Source organism: Manis pentadactyla, chromosome 4, assembly GCF_030020395.1.
Source record: "Manis pentadactyla isolate mManPen7 chromosome 4, mManPen7.hap1, whole genome shotgun sequence".
NCBI classification, from domain to species: Eukaryota; Metazoa; Chordata; class Mammalia; order Pholidota; family Manidae; genus Manis; species Manis pentadactyla.
In genome coordinates this window covers 9247066-9270401 of record NC_080022.1, presented here as the reverse complement: position 1 = coordinate 9270401, position 23336 = coordinate 9247066, and the positions used below count along the sequence as shown (strand labels likewise).

The window sequence follows — 23336 nt, the reverse complement described above, 5'->3', positions numbered from 1 at the left end:
GATGCAGTAATACAGTGTATTTACTTTTAAGTGACTGGCCTTAAGTCACTTTCATGCACGTTCCTGTGAGCACCTGGAGGGAAAAGACTATATTCTTTTTTATTTTAAGCTAGACTTTAGGACTATTCTCATCATTATCTTCAGCTTAAGGTCCACTATCATCATTGGCCTTTTATTTATTTATTTTGAATTACAAAATAAACATCTGTGAAACCATCATCCCAGCACAAAAACTCCATCGTGACCATAACTTGAATCTCTCTGGGTGATCCTCTGCTGTCCCACCCCGAGTTCCTCCTCTATCTAAGACTGCCCCTATTCTGAATCTTGTATTTATCATTCCCTGGCTTTTCTTCTTCATGTAGTCTTACCACATTTCAAAGTATGCCCTGCTATAGTCTTGTTATATTCTTTAGTTTTAGTTGTTTTGGGCTTTTGAAAAAGGATGCCACTGCCTTTTTATGTTTTGGGACTTACTTCTTCCTCCAACTCATATTTTGCTAAGATTCAGCCATCCTTTTAAGTATGGCTACAATTCACCTATTGTAACTGCTTATTATTATTCCACTGTATGAATATACTATCATTCATCCATTTTCCTGCTGCTGACAAATGGGTTATTTCCAGATTTTGCTACTACAAACAATGCTGCTGTGAACATTCCTGTATATGTTTCCTGGTGAACATGGGCAAGTTTCTTTGGGTATATATCTAGGAGGTATTTGTTGGAACACAGGGCATGAATGTTCACCTAACAAGATAATTCAATTGCTTCAAAGTGGCCGAGCCAATTATACTCCCATCGACAATGCATTTAAGGGAGCCTAGTAACCTATATCCTTGCCAATATTGGTGTTGTGTAGGACAGCACTGTCCAATATGTAGCCACTAGCCACGTGTGGCTACTGAGAGCTTGAAATGTGGTCAATGTGACGAAGAAACTGAATTTTAAAAATTTAATTTACATTAATTTCAATTTAAACTGCATATTAGACAGCATTGGTCAACTCCTAAATTTTTGCTGCTTGAATGGGTAATGAAATGGCATCTGGTCATCTTCTCATTCCCAACTTCTTTCAACCTAAAGGATAATAATGGTGTCCATTTAAAAAAGTGGAGTAGCTCAGCGCCTGCCTATAGGCACTAGAGCAGGAAGAAGTGTCCAAGCCACTCCCACTCTGGCCCGCTGCTGTCGGACTACCCTGGGACCATCCTCCGGCTTCCCCGGGTTGCTCTGCTCTCTTTTTCATGATCACCTTCGCTGTCAAATGTGCAGCTTCTCAGGCAAGGTCCTGGTACTATAATCCTGGGGATAATGCATCATTCAACAAGAGGTGGCAGAACTCCACCCACTCACCTCTCATTAGTTGACAGGGTCTCTTACTAACACTTGACATAAAAGACAGTTTACAACATCAGTCTGTTTAGTGCAAATGCAGCAACTCTGCCTCCACAAACCTCTGTTTAGCCAAAGGTCTGTGGTGTACTTAATTGCTGCCAGCTGGGGGTTTTGTCGGCCATTTTAAGCCCTCAGCTGCTGCGGTTTATAAATTTCACAGTGTATAGAAAGAAGTAGGCCTTCCAGTCAACCAGCTAATCCAAAATGTCAGCACCAAACGAACTTGAGCTTTGAACTCCATTAAAATGTCAGGGAGTCGGCTGTACAACATGGATGACTCTTCCCCCAGGGAAGGGCTGCTGATACAGTGGCTGATGTGCTGCAGATCTCCGCCCAGTGAGAGATCAATACAGAGCAAGCCTGCATCTGGCCATTGCTATCTGACATACACCGGAGGCTCCAAACCAAAGATCAGAGTAATGAAAACAATCCATGTAATTTCTTTAAGCAACAATAAATCCAAACAAGGTGACACAAGGAGATCTAACCAATTTCACTTGGTTGATCTTGCCTTTCAGCCTAAGGGTCAACAGTTGGCCAGCCATTATTTGTTCTCCACTTAAATGATGAGTAACTATGTCATAGTTCTATTAGCCGAAGACAGATGTTATACGCACATATGCATACCCCTGTATAGCTCAAGTTAAGACATCAGTCGGTTGAGAAATCCATCATGGCCAATGTCTATCAACCAAGCAAGCTTCAACAACAATCAGTAATAAGGAGAAAGCTAGTGTGTCAAACATGTGACTTCCTAGCGTAACAGTATGTTTATTCAACTGATGACGGCCATCTTCCATAGGGGCTGTGTGTCCTGACCCCAACAAAATGATAGATTGTGCTTGCATTTACTTTATGTGTGTGTCTAAGACTTTTGTTTTAATTAAATATCTTACAGACATATACTGTGCTCAACTGAGCACAGGCTGAGAACAGAAGGTCAACCCAGACTATCTCTTTAAATACTGAGAATGGATGACAGCTACAAGATACCAGGATTCTTGACCGACTAATTCAAACATTTGTCAGTTCTCTACAAGGAATTCAACAGTCTACCTAAACAGTACTCTGCACCCCAGTGTATGACTTGGTTAAAACTTCCTCTGCTACTTGGTTAAAACTTGAACTCAGCGCTGTGTCTGAAGTTCAAGAAGCCTGCCATGCATGAGATACACCTGACCTTTGACCTATAGCCCTCTCATCCCCACAGCATCCACTTTCACAAACTAAGTGGAAAAGCATTTCTACTCCACAGATTTTATTCCTTTCAGTGCGAACTGTCATCAGAGAAGACTACAGGAGGATGAAAACCTCTAGTCTACACGAGAAATTCTTCCCCCTAGTTCCATAACAAACAGAAACCTCCTTTCTAGAACCTGCTCAGAGATAGTATTCAATCCGTAGGTTTAACAGTAACTACTGCATTTAATAGTAACTCTGACTGCATTAAACCTTGAGCCAAGAAAATTGCACTGAATATCTGCTACGACAATTTGGATTTTGAACAGAGGAAAACACTCAGCTGGGCAGAAGGAAACCCTTTGTCAGCAGAGTTGGTTCCCAAATGAAATCACTGAGGATCCAAACTGAGACAGCCAGAAAAACGAACTGCTCAGAGCCTCGACAGTGGCTTGTACCTGCCTCTGCCTCCCTGTCCCCTCTACATTTAACTAACTTTTCCAGAGTTGTCGTATACATAGGCCTGTGCTAGGTCTTGAGGAAAACAAGGATGAATCAAGCTCCCAGGGAGCCTGCTGGAGTCTAATGCAGCAGGAGAGTACTTGGAGAGAGGCAGTGATCTGACAGAGAGGCTGGGCTCTTGAGCCAGGTTGCCTGGGTTAGGATCCCAGTTCCACCATTTACAAACTATGGCCCAGGACACGCTGCGTAACCTCCTGGAGCCTTGGTTTCCTCATCTATAAAACAGGGATGATAATAAGGGAGTCGTCGGGAGGAGTAAATATGTCAATATGTGTACAGTGCTTCTGGCCGTTCCTGGCCCTTTTCAGGCACTCAGTCAGACGCTCCTGCTGATGCAGCACCTGCAGAGGGCTGCCATGGGTGCGCAGGAGGGAGCCGAGCCCAGCTTAGGCTGCTGCAGCCAAGACGCCCTAGGGTTCAACATCCAACACTTCCCACTTAGTTTTCTTACTAGGGAAACTGCTTCAAATGGAAATATTCCCCTTTCCCTTTTGCTTTCTTTTAACATTCTACTTACCTCTCCCTAGAGTTCTGAAGCCATATGTGTAAAAACACATAAAATCCCACATTGTATTGTTACAACTGAAAATGTGGGAAAGATGTTGATTCATGAAATCGTTAGAAATTGTATTACTATTGCTGTGAAGTTTTTAGTAATTTGACATCCTGGGCTGGGCTTTCTCCCATCAGTGGGATTCACACCTGACTTGTTTATAGGGGTCAAGGCTTCCTATAACCTAACACATGTTTTGGGGACCCAAGACATTGCAACTGTGACAGCTGGTAGGATTAATGCCAACAGATATGCCTACTGGGATTTAAAGTCTAAGAACAAAACTACTACAGAGCTTTTCTTCCTAGTCAACTAACTGCCTCAGGCGTGGGACTATCTGTTCATGAGGGGTGTTGGGGTGGGGGCATAAAGGTGCAAAGCAGACTGGCTTTATAAAGAATTCCAATCACATGGCTAATGTGGTAGTGAGATTACAGGCTGACAGCCTTGGGTTTCCTAAGATGCCCTATTTTTGCATGCACTCTGGGGTTGCTTTGCTTTCTAAAAAAATAGTAGGCAACTTATAAAGTGGTTTGCAACTTTCAACATTACCAGAACAGGGCATTTTACAAATGCCAGCTTCATTGGTGTTATGAGTACAAGCATTCTAAATCAGATAGTGTAGTGCCTGTCACCTCTAATGCCAATCCCAAGATATTTTATATGGACCAAAATACACGATTCCTGGTAAACTCGATTTTGTGGCCATTAAGTAGAAATGCTAATAATGCTAACAAGCTGATTAAATAATCCAGATATCTTCAGATTGATTTCTGGCAAATGATCACCTACTTTCTCTAAACCTATAACTTCTCCCAAGAGTCAATCTCTTTTGAGAGATGAAATTTAGGAGCACGGTGGTATAGAGAAGAACATAAAGCTTTGGAAAAAGACACACATAGAATGAAGTCTCCAAGACCAGTCACTTATAGCCGAGCAATCATGAAGAAGTTACTGGATTGCCTGCAGCCTGTTTGCTTATCAATACATGGGAATATAGGATTCAAGACGGCGGCGTCAGAGTTGAGACAGAGCCTCCCAAAACCACATATAGTGTGAAAATATAGTTAGTACAACTAGCCCTAAAACAGCAACAGGAAAGAAGGCGGCACTAGGCTGCATACAGACCTCACGAACAGAGCAGACCTCACAAAACAGGGTAATGTACGAAAGCCTTGATCCGGTGGGATCCAAGCCCTTCCACCACCTCAGCTCATTGGCGGGAGGAAGAGAAAGGGAGCAGGGAGCGGGTGGAAGCCTAAGACTGCTGAACACCCAGCCCTGAGGTCTGCTTTGGAGCCCAAACCTACATTATATGGTGCACTGGGGGTTGGTGGGGTTGGGGAGCTGGGACAGGCAGAGTGCTTGACAGACTGAGATTCTGGTATTTGTGGAGAATGGGGAGCCACAGTCAGTGGCTCTGGGACAAAGGAAAGCCAGGCTGTCTGAGAGGCTTCCTAGCAGCAAGAGGGCTGCTGAAGGGGCAGGGTTTGCACGGAGCTTGCTACGCGGGAGAAGGGATAGGTGGACAAGGTTATTTGGGCGCACTCTGCCCAGCAGGTTGGGAACTTTGAGGAGCTTCAGGCACTCCATACCCCCGGATGCCTACTCAGCTCCGAGGCACCCCACTGTGACATGCAGCCTGCTGTGCCTTCCTCCGGCCTGCCGGCACCTGCTCACAAACTGGCAGTCACTGCAGTGGCGTCAGGCCAGCCAGAGGGATGCCCTGCCTACAACACCTAGAGACGCCAAGCACAGAGGCTTACACCTGTGTGCTCGGCCCACTGGCTCTGACACTGGAGACAGGCACTGCAGCTGGGAATCAGGAAACAGCTCTTTCCTCCCCCCAGGCACCAGCTCCGTTCCCCTACGACCCCCAACCTCACTCTAGGAGCTGAGCAGCTCCAGAGACTAGAGCTTCTGGGCACTAGAGGGCACCATATAGAATTATGAAATGTCAAAGAACCTGGTTCAGACCAAAATCTCATAAACCCCAGAAAAAGGGTCAAATGAAACTCAACTCACCAATCTTCCTGAAAGAGAGTTTAAAAGAAAATCATAAACATGCTCATGGAGGTACAGAAAAATATTCAAGAACCCAGGGAAGAATTTAAGATGGAGATTCAATCATTAAGCAATTCCAAATCTGAAATGAAACATACAATGGAGGGATTTAAAAGCAGATTAGATGTAGTAGAAGAGATGGTAAATGGAACAGAAATTAGAGAAGAATACAAAGAAGCTGAGGCACAGAGAGAAAAAAGGATCTCTAAGAATGAAAGAATATTGAGAGAACTGTGTGACCAATCCAAACGGAACAATAACCGCATTAAAGGGGTAACTGAAGAAGAGCAAGAAAAAGAGATAAAAAGTGTTGCTGAGGAGATAATTGCTGAAAACTTCCCCACTCTGGGGAAGGAGATAGTCTCTCAAGCCATGGAGGTGCACAGATCTCCCAACACAAGGGACCCAAGGAAGACAACATCAAGACATATAATAATTAAAATGGCAAAGATAAAGGACAAAGACAGACTTTTAAAAGCAGCTAGTGAGAGAAAAAAGATCACATATAAAGGAAAACCCATCAGGATATCATCAGATTTCTCAGCAGAAACCTTACAGGCCAGAAGGGAGTGGCATGATGTATTTAATGCAATGAAGCAGAAGGGCCTTGAACCAAGAATACTCTATCTGGCAAGATTATCATTTAAATTTGAAGGAGATATTAAACAATTTTCAGAGAAGCAAAAGCTGAGAGAATTTACCTCCCACAAACCACCTCTACAGTGCATTTTGGAGGGACTGCTATAGATGGAAGTATTCCTAAGGCTAAACAGATGTCACCAGGGGGAATAAAACCACAGCAAAGTAGAACAATTAATTACTAAGCAGATGCAAAATCAAACCAACTACCCACAGAGTCAATCAAGGGATAAACAAAGAGTACAGAATATGATACCTAACATATAAAGAATAGAGGAAGAAGACAAAGGAGAAAAAAAAAAAGAACCATTAGGTTGTGTTTGTAATAGCATACAAAGTGAGTTAAATTAGACTGTTAGATAGTAAGGGAATTACCCTTGAACCTTTGGTAACCACAAATCTAAAGCCTGCAATGGTAATAAGTACATACCTATTGATAATCACCCTAAATGTAAATAGTGTGAATGCACCAATCAAAAGACACAGAGTCACTGAATGGATAAAAAAACAAGACCCATCTATATGCTGCCTACAAGAGACTCACTTCAAACCAAAGACATGCACAGACTGAAAGTAAAGGGATGGGAAAGATATTTCATGCAACTAACAGGGAGAAAAAAACAGGAGTTGCAGTATTTCTATCAGACAAATTAGACTTCAAAACAAAGAAAGTAACAAGAGACAAAGAAGGACATTACATAATGATAAAGGGGTCAGTTCAACAAGAGGATATAACTATTAGAAATATCTACACACTCAACACAGGATCACCTACATATGTGAAACAAATACTAACAGAGTTAAAGGGAGAATTAGAATGCAATGCATTCATTTAGGAGACTTCAACACACCACTCACTCCAAAGGACAGATCAACTAGTCAGAAGTAAGTAAAGAGACAGAGGCACTGAACAACATATTAGAACAGATGGACCTAACGGACATCTACAGAATACTCCATCCAAAAGCAACAGGATACATATTCTTCTCAAGTGCACATGGAACATTTTCAAGAATAGACCATATACTAGGCCACAAAAAGAGCCTCAGTAAATTAAAAAAGGTTGAAATTGTACCAACCAGCTTCTCAGATCACAAAGGTATGAAACTAGAAAAGGAGAAAGTCCACAAGCACATGGAGGCTTAATAACATGCTCCTAAATAATCAATGGATCAATGACCAAATAAAAAAAGAGATCAAGCAATATATGGAGACAAGTGACAACAATAATTAAAAACTGCAAGATCTGTGAGACACAGCGAAGGCTGTGCTAAGAGGGAAGTATACTGCAATACAGGCCTACCTCAGGAAAGAAGAACAATCCCATATGAACACTCTAAACTCAGAATTAACAAAACTAGAAAAGGAAGAACAAATGAGGCCCAAAGTCAGTAGAAGGAGGGACATAATAAAGATTAGAGCAGAAATAAATAAAGTCAAGAAGAATAAAACAACAGAAAGAATCAATGAAAGCAGGAGCTGGTTCTTTGAGAAAATAAACAAAATAGATAAACCCCTAGCCAGATTTATCAAGAAAAAAAGAGAGTCTACACACATAAACAAAATCAGAAATGAGAAAGGAAAAATTACTATAGACACCACAGAAATACAAAGAATTATTAGAGATACTATGAAAAATTATATGCTAACAAACTGTATAACCTAGAAGAAATGGACAACTTTCTAGAAAAATACAACCTTCCAAGGCTGACCCAGGAAGAAACAGAAAATCTGAACAGACCAATTACCAGCAACAAAATTGAACTGGTAATCAAAAAACTACCTAAGAACAAAACTCCTGTACCAGATGGCTTCACTGCTGAATTTTATCAAACATTTAGTGAAGACCTAATACCCATCCTCCTTAAAGTTTTCCAAAAAGTAGAAGAGGAGGGAATACTCCCAACCTCATTCTACGAGGCCAACATCACTCTAATACCAAAACCATGCAAAGACATAACTAAAAAAGAAAATAACAGACCAATATCCCTGATGAACATAGATGCAAAAATACTCAACAAAATATTAGCAAACCAAATTCAAAAATACATCACAAAGATCATCCATCATAATCAAGTGGGATTCATCCCAAGGATGCAAGGATGGTATAACATACGAAAAATCCATCAACATCATCCACTCCATCAACAAAAAGAAGGACAAAAACTACATGATCATCTCCATAGATGCTGAAAAAGCATTCAACAAAATTCAACATCCACTCATGATAAAAACTCTCAACAAAATGGGTATAGAGGGCAAGTACCTCAACATAATAAAGGCCACATATGACAAATGCACAGCCAACATTATACTTAACAGTGAGAAGCTGAAAGCGTTTCCTTTAAGATTGGGAACAAGACAAGGATGCCCACCCTCCCCACTTTTATTCAACATAGTTCTGGACATCCTAGCCGTGACAATCAGACAACACAATGAAATAAAAGACATCCATATTGGTAAGGAAGAAGTTAAACTGTCCCTGTTTGTAGATGACATGATACTGTACATAAAAAACCCTAAAGAATCCACTCCAAAACTACTAGATCTAATATCTGAATTCAGCAAAGTTTCAGGATACAAAATGAATACACAGAAATCTGTTGCATTCCTATACACTAACAGTGAAGTAGCAGAAAGAGAAATCAGGAAAACAATTCCATTCACAATTGCATTGAAAAGAATAAAATACCTAGGAATAGACCTAACCAAGGAAGTGAAAGACCTATACCCTGAAAACTACAAGACACTCATGAGAGAAATTAAAGAAGATACCAATAAATGGAAACACATCCTGTGTTCATGGATAGGAAGAATTAATATTGTCAAAATGGCCATCCTGCCTAAAGCAATCTACAGATTCAATGCAATCCCTATCAAAATACCAACAGCATTCTTCAATGAACTAGAGCAAATAGTTCTAAAATTCATATGGAACCACAAAAGACCCTGAATAGCCAAAGCAATCCTGAGAAGGAAGAATAAAGCAGGGGGAATTACCCTCCCTGACTTCCAGCTCTACTAGAAAGTCACAGTAATCAAGACAATTTGGTATTGGCATAAGAAAAGACCCATAGACCAGTGGAACAGACTAGAGATCCCAGATATAAACCCAAACATATATCGTAAATTAATATATGATAAAGGAGCCATGGATATACAATGGGGGAATGACAGCCTCTTCAACAGCTGGTGTTGGCAAAACTGGAGAACTACATGTAAGAGAATGAAACTGGATCACTGTCTAACCCCATACACAAAAGTAAACTCAAAATGGATCAAAGACCTGAATTAAGTCATTAAACCATAAAACTCTCAGAAAAAAACATAGGCAAAACTCTCTTGGACATAAACATGAGCAACTTCTTCATGAACATATCTCCCTGGGCAAGGGAAACAAAAGCACAAATGAACAAGTGGGACTATATCAAACTAAAAAGCTTCTGTACAGCAAAGGACACCATCAGTATAACAAAAAGGCACCCTGCAGTATGGGAGAATATATTCATAAATGACATATGTGATAAGGGATTGACATCCAAATTATATAAAGAAGTCATGCACCCCAACAAACAAAAAGCGAATAAGTCAATTAATAAATGGGTAGAGGAGCTGAACAGACACTTCTCCAAAGAAGAAATTCAGATGGCCAACAGACACATGAAAAGATGCTCCATATACCTAATCATCAGAGAAATGCAAATTAAAACTACAATGAGATATCACCTCACATCAGTTAAGATGGCCAACATCCAAAAGACAAACAACAACAAATGTTGGTGCAGATGTGGAGAAAGGGGAACCCTCCAGCTCTGCTGGTGAGAATGTAAACTAGTTCAACCATTGTGGAAAGCATTATGGAGGTTCCTCAAAAAACTAAAAACAGAAATACCATTTGACCCAGAAATTCCACTCCTAGGAATTTACCCTAAGAATGCAGCAGCCCAGTTTGGAAAAGACATATGCACCCCTATGTTTATCGCAGCACTATTTACAATAGCCAAGAAATGGAAACAACCTAAGTGTCCATCGGTAGATGAATGGATAAAGATGTGGTACATATACACAATGGAATATTATTCAGCCATAAGAAGAAAACAAATCCTACCATTTGCAACAATATGGGTTGAGCTAGAGGGTATTATGCTCAGTGAAATAAGGCAGATAGAGAAAGATAAGTACCAAATGATTTCACTCATCTGTGGAGGATAAGAACAAAGAAAAAATTGAAGGAACAAAACAGCAGCAGACTCACAGAACCCAAGAATAGACTAACAGTTACCAAAGGGAAAGGGACTGGGGAGGATGGGTGGGAAGGGAGGGATAAGGGGAAAAAAGGGGCATTATGATTAGCATGTATAATGTAGGGGGTGGGGGGCATGGTGAAGGCAGTATAGCACAGAGAAGACAAGTAGTGATTCTATAGCACCTTACTACACTGATGGACAGTGATTGTAATGGGGTATGTGGTGGGGACTTGATAATAGGGGGAGTCTAGTAACCATAATGTTGTTCATGTAATTGTACATTAATGATAGCAAAATAAAGAAATAAATGGGAATATAATACTTACTTGACAATGTTGAGATAAAATATGGAAAGTACAGAGCACAGTGTCTGGCACAGAGTAGGTAGTCATAGAAGTTATCTGCCTCTCTCCTACCCTCATTCAGAATTATTGGGGGTTAATAAACCAATGTAAAATACAAAATGTGAAAGTTTTAAAATTATATTTACAATTTTAGCCTGAGAGAATGCTGTGGGAAACATGACTTATTGGCTATGTAAGAATGATTCGTAGGAGTGCAGTGAATGTTTGGGTGCATAGGTGTTTCCTAAAGGGCAATGCTTCAGTGTCTGCTCACCTGACCTACCACGTCCATACTTGCTGAATGAACCTTTTAAAGAGCTACAGCTGATCAACTCAGCAGCTCAATACATTATACCAAATGTCTTCTTATAACTGGAATTAACGAAATTAAACTTCACTGTAAGAGAGGTCTTTCGAAAAAAATTTTTGGAGGCAAACACTTTCTCCAAGTGAAGTTTGTCAGACAACCTGAATACATTCAACCCCTGCGAATGGAGCTGTCCTGAAGACCTGCAGAGGGGCTTGGGCTGGGTCGTGTCACGGCGCCCCGTCCCCCACCCCCAGGGCCTCCACACACAGCTCCCTACTGACTAAAGCAGCGCAGGCAGGGAGGTGCTGTGGCCCAGAAAGATGCCTGCTTTGTGATTTATTTGTTTGCTTTTTCAGGACCACCCATTTATTCAGGCTGGAAGTTTTATATACCCGTTTATTATCAAACAGAGTGTATGGTGGCAGGTGAGGTGGAAAAGGAGAAAGAAGGAACAGAAGACACTTCAAAAACTGGCAAGGACACTGGAGATGAATGGCTCTCCTGACAATGAAAGTTGACGCACAGTTGCCATACTCACAGGGATGAACAGGATCTGAGTCAGGCCCTGAGGTTAGACTTTAGGTGGTAGTGGGGAAGTCAACCCCCTGGAGGGTTGCAGGGCCAGCCAGGGCCCCAGGCAGTGTTCACAGCTGTACCTCAGCACCTAAACAGTGCCTAGCGCCCAGTAGGTGCCTAGTGTGTATATAAGTGCTGCGGAGACCAGAGAGCTGAAAGGCTGGGCTAGAACCGGGGGCAGAAGAGCCCAAGCAGCCGCTTCTGGAGCAGGGCCATCCGCTGCGTATTTCCTCCTCCAAGACTAAGCCAGAGAGAGGCTGGGAGTTGGTAACAACCCAGAAACCCCTGGAGCAGAGGAATGCTGATCATTCCATTGTGGAGGGACACTAGAAAGTTACTGACCTGGGTCATGTTCTCCCAGGGAGCAACTGGATGGCTGCCTGGTGGCCTTGGGGAAACATGCACCATCTGCACTTCTGCAGGAGGGAAAGGAGCAGTGGGGCCTGGAACTCTGGACGTGGCGCAGGGGTCTGGCTTCTACCAGCAGTCCAACCCAGACTCAACACTCAGTGCTGCAGCAGCTCAGAACTTTCTGGCAAAGACGATCAGTTCTCTGCACTAGCTCAAATTCCAAGAAGAACTCTCTTCAAAGGGGTTTTACTGTATAGCTTCCATTATTTCAGTCCCAAGTTTTAGGTTCTTTTGACCTAGAAACATAAAGAATCAACTAATCACCTACTCCTCATCTTCCTTTTGACCAGCTGGTGCTTTTTTATTGTTTGTCCTCAAATTTAAGCCAAGGCTAAGTTTTCTCAGAAGCCAAGGTCACCTCTAGTCAAATCTGACCCTCTACAAACAAGAGATGGCACCTTGTCTTTGAACTTGTGTCAAACTGGCTCTAGCCCATCATTCCAATGCCCTCCAGAACATCTTGGATTTTTTAGGCAGAAGAAGAGACTTTTCTTTGTTCTGGTTCTTCCCGTAGTGCCTGGATATAAAGCCAGAGCAGGAGAACATCCATACGTCTAAGTGGGGACTGGGTTCAATGGTGACCTTTCCCATTGGACCAGAAGCAAGCAGAACACAAGCTGCCAGCTCAGTGATACCCTTTGGTGCCTCTACAAGGGGTACATTTCTGCCTGGTGCCATGACACTCAACCTGGTGACAAAAGGTTATTCTTTATTTGGTGATAAGAAGGTCAAGCTGCCTTATAATTAAGAGCCGCCAGTGTGAACATGAATGGGACTGATTGCCACAGTCCATCAACCCTTGGCAAACTGGTTTGTTTGGTCTGGACAGCAAACAACATTCCACACTACTGGATTTTTTTCTCCCAGATCCCCTGCGGCTCCATCACCCCCCAAAACCCTTTTTAAAATTACAATCTGTTCGGCTGTCTCAAGTTACATTCTGTAAATAATAAGCAACCCTGATGAAATACAAAAAGCTGAAAATTTGTAAAGCAGAAAGGTCTGCCACATCTGTGTCACATTAAACATGCACTCAACAGATTGGTTGATTCCTATCTAATCAGCACACAAGGGTGACATGGGCCAGAAGGATTCTTGTGCCACAGGCCACAGGGCTGAGGGTCACCAGAAGCAGGCAAGAAGGGGCAGGAACTGTACCATGAGGCAGAGATTCCAAGCCCATGGTGCAGATGACACTCAGCTGTCAGCCTGCCTCCGCTCTGATGTAGATGCGTCACATCTCGGTGGTCACGGCTGTGGATGGGTCACAGGCGGACAATGCTCAGAGCCTCCTTCCCCACCCTCACTGCTGCTGAAGCTGGGCCCTGGAGGTCAAACTAAGTACCACGTTCTAGTGACAAAATGTCTCATTTGAAGGAGCTGGCTCTCTATACATTAAAATGCTACAAAATAAAAATAGAACAGAAGAAAACCAACTAATGTCCACTTGGTAAAACGCTTAGAGGCTACTAGAGATGATGGTTGCTATGGCAGGCAATATTTGGTGCCATCTTTATTTCTTCCAAGCATTTTAAACACACACACATGCACACACATGTGTGTAGGCACTCATGCTCCCAATTTAAGAAAAACTGGCAGAACATAAGAGAGAAATTGGCATGTTTTAAACTTGTGGCATTGTGCTGAGTCCCTGATGATTATAAAGCTCCAAGTTAGAAAAAAACAAGATTTAGACTCAACAAAGAGTCGTTAAGCAGAGGAGCATATGAGCTTCTACGGATACTCCATGGAAAAACTTAAGCGTATCACCACCTCAACCGGCAACCTTACATCTGCATTTCCCCACAACCTTAGGCAAGAAGACCCCAAGGTCCACAGTATGTCTCCATGGCTGCATTTACTGAGTGTTGACTATAGGCAATGGGCACACGAGTCTTCACAATATTCTCATAAGGAAGTATTTTATTAGGATTCCAGTGCATGGAGGAGGAAATCGTGCCTTAGAGTATGAAGTTTGTCCAAGGCCATTCAGCTGGCCAGTGGCAAAGCCAAACTTGATCTTGGGTCTTTCTGATTCTCCTGGACTCAATAAACTTATTATCAGCATGACTACTGATGAAAAACCTCTTTAATCCATCACTGTGCTAAGCACTCAAGAGACCCTAGAGAGATACCAAAGAAGGCAATAACAAGATCCTAAGAAGCTTACAATTCAGTTGGGAAGACTTATTTCCTTGAAATGACTGTGGAAGAAAGTGAGACCATGTATCAGTGATGAACGAACTAAGAAAGTCATCACTATACACTACAGAGGGCAGGATGGGGCCTCCTAGGGAGGCCTAGTTTCAAGCAGGGCCCTGCCTAATGGCAGAGCAGGATTTTTATTAAAACAATGTGTGACATCACTACTAAACTATAGCATCAGTATTAACAAGTTTCATAACAGAAACTAGTGCTAAACAAATACTAAGAAATAGGAAGAAACAAATAAGATAAAGGCCAGTGACAATCCAAAAACATCTGTTTAAAGCTTCATTCTTTTTTTTATTAAGGTATCATTGATATACAGTCTTATGAAGGTTTCACATGAGCAACATTGTGGTTACTATATCCACCCATATTATCAAGTCCCCCCCACCCCCATCCCATTGCAGACACTGTCCATCAGTGTAGTAAGATGCTACAGAATCACTACTTGTCTTCTCTGTGCTATACTGCCTTCCCTGTGACCCCCCTAATAATAATGTCCCTTAATCCCCTTCTCCCTCCCTCCCCACCCACCCTCCCCAACCTCTTCCCTTTGGTATCCTCTAGTCCCTTCTTGGAGTCTGTGAGTCTGCTGATGTTTTGTTCCTTCAATTTGGTTTGTTGTTATACTCTACAAATGAGTGAAATCATTTGGTACTTGTCTTTCTCTGCCTATAAAGCCTCATTCTTAATGCTAAAGCAACAGATTAAAGAACTGTAAGTAATGATAGATTTCCTTTTATAAAGTGGTGATGCGAACTTTAACTTACAGGAACAGAATTCACCAAGTGACTAGTCTAAATTCCATTACTATTTGGGAGAAAGATATGTGTACTCACATGGATGAAAACTGATTGAATGACAACTACTGGAAAGGTTGGACCAAGACAGGATGAGAATAGACAGACACATTGAAAAGGAAGACAAACTCTGACCTCAAGGGGTTTAATAAAGAGGATTGAGGCAAAGAATATGCAAAGATAATTCCCCAAAGTAGAAATCCAAATGGCCAACAGAAATATGAAAAGATGATTCAATACTCTAATTATCAGAGAAATGAAAGTAACACTGAAACATTTACTCTCTGAGAGGCAGAGTTAAAAGAGTAACAGTGCCTTCCTCTTAATACAGTATCTACTTCATAAAGTGCTTGACTGTATTTGGAATGAATAAAAGAGCCAGCACTGGTAGAAGAGCACAGAAATGGGCCCTCCCAAGCACTGTGAGTGGGTGTGCAATTGTTTCAACTTCCTAGAAGGCAATTCATAATGTGTTTCAAAATAGAAAATGCATAACCCCTGTAACACTAAAGAGAGAATGGTAACGGTATGAAAAAATATATGTAAAAGATGTATATACCAGCAAAAAATGAGAAACATCCATCAGTAAAGGGCTAGTTAAATACATTATTGCATATATGTGATTTAATACTATATAAATGTTAAAAATTTAGAATGGAGGATGTTCTAGAATCACTGGGTGAAAAAAAGCTAGACACCAATATTTGTGCCTCTATTCATGTAAAGTCATATATATGTATTTGTGTATGTGTGTGTACACATATGCATATACATACAGAGATACCTAGCAAGGTGACAATTATTATGAGCCTTTTGAGTGATTACTGATGGCCAGTGGGATGGAGTTCTTACAATTTTCTTCTTTAAAATAGTAATAACAGTACTTATCTCATTGATTGCTATAAGAAACAGAGAGAATTCATACAACGTCCTTGGAACAGGGTCTATACACTGTAAGTGCTCATATATTGCTATATTGCTTGAACTTTCAGAACACTTCACATTTGTACAAACTTCTAAACTCAAACAATAGAACTATTTTGTAAAAAAGATGATTCAGGGAACAGTTAGCTCAAACACCAAAATGTCTAAAGAGCACTTGAAAAGCAAAGCATGAATGAGTACAAATTTCTATCAGCATATCCTACATACAAGCATGGGTTGGGAGCAGACTAGAAAAGAAGTCAGAATGGCCAACCTTTGTCGGGAATGGCTTTCTTCTGTATAAGAGGCAGTCCGAGTGGGGATTTCTCGAGAGGAAGGGCCATGAATTGACCATTACTATCCATGCTACTTCTCCCAGAGCTGGGAGGCACAGCCCCACACTTTACTGGATGGGGGTGAAGGCCATGGGTTAACCTGAGGGTCCTCTTCAGGAGGCTTCCTTTCCAGCCCATCTGACTTATTTTTCCAGCACTGTCTTGCTTTTTGACCCTGGACAGCAGGAGAGAAGGCTTCTCTTGTTTGCAGTAAGTGGCCAGCTCAGAGCAACATGCCCTGCCTGAGGAGTGAGAGGTGGTAGGCAGGGCCAGAACGGACTCAGATGCTTGCAACACTCTCCCTAAAGAACCCTGCAGGGCAAGACACGAACTGCAAAAGGGGTACCCTAAGAATGGGTGAAAGCAAAATCTCCCTGCCTCCCAGCTTGCCTGAAATTCTCTTCCTGCTAACACAGGGGGAGGAACATCTGGAACTGGTTTTGAGGCTCTCCAGCTGCAGAGCCACTAGAGTTAAGTTCGTGTTTCATTGGAAATTGCATTTCAGGGGCTTATGGACTGTCCTTTCTGATTCTCATCAGGGTGAAGTACAACCTAGAAGACAAGCTGGTTCAGAGACCAGCTTTGCTTTTAAATATTCTCCTTTCCCCATCCCCCTTTGAAAGCACAATTAGTGGTCCAGGTGGAGAAAAAATAAAAAAGTGAAAGGAAAGGACTTGGGGTCATCTCAGGTGCATTTCTATGCCTTCATAAAAATCAGAGGCACCCTGGGGTTAGAGCCGACACCAAACCTGATGAACACTTGTCCCTCTAGAAACAAGGACCAATAAAACTGAATCCATCTGAATCACTGGAGGGCTTGTTACTATAAGACTTGACAAACTGTGGATTCAAAATGTGTTAGAACTTGTTGCGAGTCTAGGAGGCAGTGGGACAAGATGCTAGACCCTTCAGAATGGGCAGCAGAATAAAGTCCCCCCAGCCACTGGAACACAGGCTTGAGGGACGCAGAGCCCGGTCAGCATGGGCGCCAGCCCCTCTGCCTGAGCCTCACTGCACCTGTGGGAAAAGCAGGCACACCGGGAGTCTGCCTTGGGCAGAGGCAGCAGCACCTCTTCCTACCATGCCAAGGGTCCTCTGGACCAGGGCAGAGGCAGTTAGGGAGGGCAGGCATGCAGCTTTCCAAAAAGCAAGTTCCTTGGGGGTGGAGAGAAGCAGGCAGGCCCAGGACAACTATGATTCTGACAAAGGAGGGTGGTCACACTTAAGGCAAGAGGTGACCCTTCAGCTGCTGCTCTTCATTGCTCCCTTCCCATTGGAACACTCAGATGCAAAAGCTCAGACCAGACTTCCTTCTGCATGTTTCAGAAAGCATTGGAACTTTCCAGTACTTTCTCTGTCTTAAGGCTTTTGCAGACAAGAATTTCTATAAATCCCAATTAGTGAATCATCTGGCTACCTCATGGTATCCTCAATCTGAACAAAACAATTCAAAAGAGCAAAACAATTTCTTCCTATTATTTAACTATTCACTATTCCTTTCACTCCTAAAAGACTAGGCATAGCATAATGAGTTCAAATAATGGTACCAAATGAGTCTGAATACATGACAAAGAGAACCTCCAAACATGTGCCTCCTTAAAAGACACCCAGTACCAAGGTCTGCTCACCTTTGGGTTGAGCAATCATTTCGTGAAGTCCAGACCATAAGTTAGCTCTATCCAGGGACTTACTTCTAGGCTTTTTAAGCATCTTGACTATGGATGTGTAACTAAACAGAATCCAACAATCCAGGGCTGGCCAGCTGCTTAGTCTTTTTACCTCTTCTAGAAGTCTCTATTTCAGGCCCCACAGCACCAGAATAAACAGAAGTTATCCTTGGCCACCAAAAGGCCACCAAGGTGTGTTGAATGCACACTACTTGGATACTCTCCTCCCAAGGCTTCCTGTACTGTGTACCAGCCAGAGTTCCCAGGAGACCAGCTGGTGCAGGTGGCCTTGGGTGCACGGCAGAGTAAAGACAAGCTGGAGCCAGGCTGTATCACTGCTCTTTTGCACTGGCAAATTCTGAGCTTGAAGGCTGCACTGGTTCATCATTTGGGGGTTGCTGGGGGTAAGGGGAGACACAGAAAGGAGGACCAGGGACTGCATAGCTCCTGGACACAAAGCTCAGCGACCTGGTTCCCCAGATACTGGCACTGAAAGACTAGGACCTCCCAAGCTCCCTTCACACCATCTCTGGGTCAGGCTGTAGAGCCGAGAGAATGTGGTAAGCACCCTTCATATTGTGATGTCCAAAGTTTGTAGCACCTCTCCCCTACTACCTGTACTATGTCTTTCCCCAAATCTTTTGGATCATAGGCAGAAATCCATTTCCTACCTTCCACGTCCAAGAATCAAAAGGAAGTAGATCTGAGACCTGGTAAGATGTTTCAGATTTAAATCATGAGGCCTTTTGATGTGAGAGACCAAGAGTTGGTCCAGAAATAAGGAGTGTGCGCTCTGCATTTGGATCTCCAGCATTCAAATTTTGGTTCCCTTTCTCACTACCTTTGTGATCTTAGACAAATTATATAGCCTCTCTGTACCTCAACTCCCCTATCTGTAAAATGGGGAAGGCATAGCACCTATCTCACTGGGTTGTTATAAGAATTAAATAGTAATGACAGCAATACACATAAAATGCTTAAAATAGTGTGCAACATATGCAAGCATTCGCTATCTGGTGCATCGCCATCCAGAGCACCTAAGATGCCTTCTCTGTTGCAGCTTTCTGAAGCGACAGAAATACATGCCTTGTTGGACAGCAGAGACAAAGGACAGGAAGGCCCCCAGTTTGGCCAAAGGATGTGGCTGGCTAGCAGAAAGGCCTAGACTATTCCTTAACCTGCCTTTCCCTAGGGCCCTCTGGATATGAAGAGCCCTTTCCTTTTCACTACTTACACCAAAGGCTGACTGTGTGTCCATTTACTCAATGTGGCGCTACTTCACGAAGCCAGGCTTCCCCAGGCTACCTGTGACAAGCCACCTGTCTCCCATGCCCTCCCTGCTGAAGGGGCCGAGGCCCTAACGGTGGCCTGCCTCTGACAGGCAGCACACCAGGCTAGCAGGCGTCCCAGGGGCCAGCCTTCCACCTGCTCTGCTCTAGCATGTCGGCTTAGCTGTGGAAAGCCAGAAAGTGAGGGTATTAACAGCCTTTGAGGAGGCCGCGCAGCAGGGAAGGGAAGACGGCTCGGCAGCTGGAGAAAGCTCCACCATCGGCATCCAGGCATCCAGCCACCTCTGCCGCCGACGAGGCCTCCTCAGAGACGGGTAGGTTTCCTGTGGTGTCAGCCCCACTTCCTTCGGCAACATTATACTGCAAACAGAGAGCTACTTTGACTAAAGCACCATGGTGTCCCGTTTCTGGCTGGGAGGGAGGAGGCAGGCTGCTTCCCTGCTCTAGAGGGAAACCCTCTCTGGATGGCATTTCTTCCCTTTCCCCAGGCCTGAAAGGCTCTGCTTGAAAAAAAAGAAACATTCAGGCTTTCCTTCATGACCTCAGACGGGCAAGTTCTGAATGACAGCTGCGTCTATTACACGCGGTGTGAGAGGGTTAAACAGGACAGCCGCCTCAGCTCCTTATAAACGCTGGCCCTGTGGACATGTACTGGTTGGCGGCAGTACAAGACCCGGCTGTGTTACACGCCTTAACGATATGGTTCAACTGTCGGTCAGGCTTGGGCCTGGCACTGGGCCAGACCGCAATCAATGGGACACAGAACCTCCCCCTTTCAGATCATCACGAAGGCTCGTATTATCTCCTTTTCGTTGTGCTGGTTAAATTTATGGAGCAGAACCCTGAAGCCACATTCCTTGGCTTGGGCCGGCCCACGCGGCCCTCCTTCCCTTTGTTCGGTCCTGTAAGCGAGCCGCGCTTCGAAGGACTGCAGGGTTGTTAGTTCAGGCACCGACTGTTTGCTCATGACTGAAATGAAGAGAGTTCAGTGGAAGGGCAAAAGGACAGCCCAAGTGTAAAACGCCATCCCAGCAGGCCCTGGGCCCTGACATATAGGCCTCGAGCTGCTCCTGAATGTACAATTTCACTTTGTTCTCACACAAGCAAAATCTTCAGTCTGCTCTATGATAAACCTTCTATGAAACAGCAACCAAGTCCTCCTGCGGCACACCTCTACGTGAACTCACGGGTCCCGGAGCTCCACGGGAGGCAAGCTTGCTTGTGACATAGCCAAGACACTGAAAGAGCTACAGCCATCTTCCAGTCTTCCTGGGTCCCACAGGGGATGGGGATGCAAACATTGACTAGCAGTCTTATTTTTAATATTAATATTTAATACTAATACAGCAAAAAGTAAATTGGCTTTTCAGGCCTTGGCTACAAGGGTGGGCTATATAAGTGCTGTACGTGAATGCACATGCCTGCATGTGTGCAAGAAGGGCAGGTCCCCATAGTGGATTCAGTCTCATGGAATCAAACAGGAGATGGTCCCATGCACTAGACCTATTGAGTCTGCCCAGTTGCTCTCATCTTTGATCTTTAGTAACTTAGTGTACAAAGAGTTAAACAGTCAGCCCAATGGACAGCCCTTCATTTTAGTTCTGGAGTTTAAGCCAAGAGGGGAGCACTTCGGAGTGGCTCTGGAGGGGTGCATTTACAGCTCATTCCAGAGGATGCCATCTGATGGCCTGAAAGCTAAGTCTCCCGGAGGGGACGCCAGACTCTCCAAGGGATGCGTTGTGAATCATGGCTCATCATATATGTCTGCTGTGCTTCAGTGGGTCCAGCTATAAAATGAGGCTGCTGGGTTGAATGGTAGAAGTCTGGAATAATTACTAGAACTCTTCTAACCAAGGTCCAAGCATAACAGAGAAGGAAGGAGTAAGAGGAACACACAGTAAAAAATACCCGTCAGAACCAAACTAAAGGCACAATGAGAGGCTCAGGTAGGAAAGCCTTTGAGGGGAATCACTGCTGACCCGTAAGTGCTTTCCTGCCAGTTTTGTCTTTACAGCCACTGCTACGCAACACACAACTAGGGTCCATGCGTGTTTACAATGTGCAGTAAGGCACTTTCCAATTCTGGGTAGGAGCAGACTTCTTCTCTGTTTCAAATCAGACCCTGGTTCAATCTGAAGGTGAAAACTGTGCTTCGCGATTCAAACCATGTATTTCTGAATGGAAACTGTACATGTATTCTTGCATTTTTCTTTGCAAGGTTTGCTTTTCCCTGTGCTGATATTTAGAGATGAGCAAATAAACTAGTTATTCCAAAAACCTAATGCACCTTTTTTTGGGGTAGACAGATGCCAGGGAAGGAATGGATCATGGAAAATTGTCTCTTGTTATTGAGGATTCCTCTTCCTTATGCTAATTCTTCTTTTGTATACTATTTGTTCTGGTTTGTTAAAAATATAGGTTCTTAAGTTAGGAAAGAAGAGGCAAGAAGATGTAAAATAGGCTAATTTAGGAAATTCTCAAGACGAATGTGGAATCCTTTGTCTGTCTCTAGTTATTCATATACAAATTCAGGGTTCAGTTAAGTCTTTAGTCATAGTAACACTTCACATCTCCCAGGACAATCCACAAAGCACTTGCACACACATTACCACACAGGTTACATTAATAATCATAAAATAATGCAGTCAGATACATAACAGAAGGACTCCTGAAGGCCTACCTGGCGCATCGTGAGCCCAAACTACATCAAGATTCTTTGCTATATTAAAATTTGGAAAACTGGACCCACCCCTGAGAATGAGACTCTATTATGGGTCAAGACAGACTTTGAGAACTTATGGTGACCTGGATGCCCCTACTTCCTGCTGGACTGTCTCCATCTCAGGGTCTCCTGATGACCATATTCCAGGGACATAAAATCACAAGTAAATGAAGAGGCCAGAACCTGAAAATGTAAGGACACAAGTTGCTTACCAACTGGATGCAGCAGTAGCCGCCACACATACCCAGAGCTGCCATCAGCAGACTGCCTGCAGCACCCACTTCTCTCCTGAGCACTGTTACTTACTTTAGCATTGTGGGTAGAGCTAAGGAGGACTAATTGGATACTAGTGTGGGAACTAAAAGGAATTACGTTTTAGAATTTGCTTGTTCACACCATATGCACATTCATTCTTGGTGCAAAACAGCCTCTGTTGAGGTTTTTTTTAAACACTGATTTTTTAGCCATCAGCTAAATGAAGTTGTGAACACTCAAATACCTCTACAGTGAGCACTGGGGAGTGCCCCATCTACATGGGTTTGTTAGGATATTGTATTTTATGTAGCTGTCCTCCCACACTTCCCCCACCTGACCTAGCCTGTCACGTCTGGGGCCACTTGAATTTTCCCAGAGGCGAAATCAGAGGGAAGGCTGAAGCAGAGACAGAGCAGGCAGTGGCCACAGATTCAGTCCCTCAGGGTATTAGGTGTAACCAACTTGAATGGTTGCTAGCCTAGCTGGGGTTCGGACTACAGCCAAGGGCTGCTCAGGAGTATTTGAGGTACACCACCACTTCAGATCAACCTACTTCCTTTTTATTTTTAGAAAACATTATTAAGCTTTCACATGTTTTGCCTGGGCTTTTTTCATCCCAATGCCAAGCTTCCTCCTGGATGGCAGAGCCAGCCCTCCAAACCCGGGCCCCTCTCTACCTTCCTCCAGGGAATTAACTAGTTATTCACCTCAGCCACGCAGATGCAGAGGTGACAGGGCCAGGGCGACCCTCACACCCTTTGAAGTGGAGAGACTGACCTGAGGAGGGGATATAAAGCTGTTTGCACGAGGCCACAAAGCAGAGCACTGTCAGGGCTGGAATCAGGGTTCTGGTCTCACGATTTGCAATCCTGTTCTCTTGCCAAGAGGCCAC

At 43.4% G+C, this 23336-nt stretch overlaps 1 protein-coding gene across 15 annotated transcripts in view; it reads right to left on the bottom strand.

The window, feature by feature from the left end:
* Window positions 1-23336, bottom strand: part of VPS13D (vacuolar protein sorting 13 homolog D) — a 286614-nt gene that overhangs the window by 16172 nt on the left and 247106 nt on the right. Inside the window, exon 68 of one of the 15 annotated variants that reach the window (XR_008996895.1) lies at window positions 12176-12480. The exons of the other annotated variants lie outside the window; for them this stretch is intronic. The gene's annotated coding sequence lies outside the window, so the exon portion shown is untranslated. The remainder of the gene's footprint in view (window positions 1-12175; window positions 12481-23336) is intronic. 15 annotated transcript variants of the gene reach the window in all.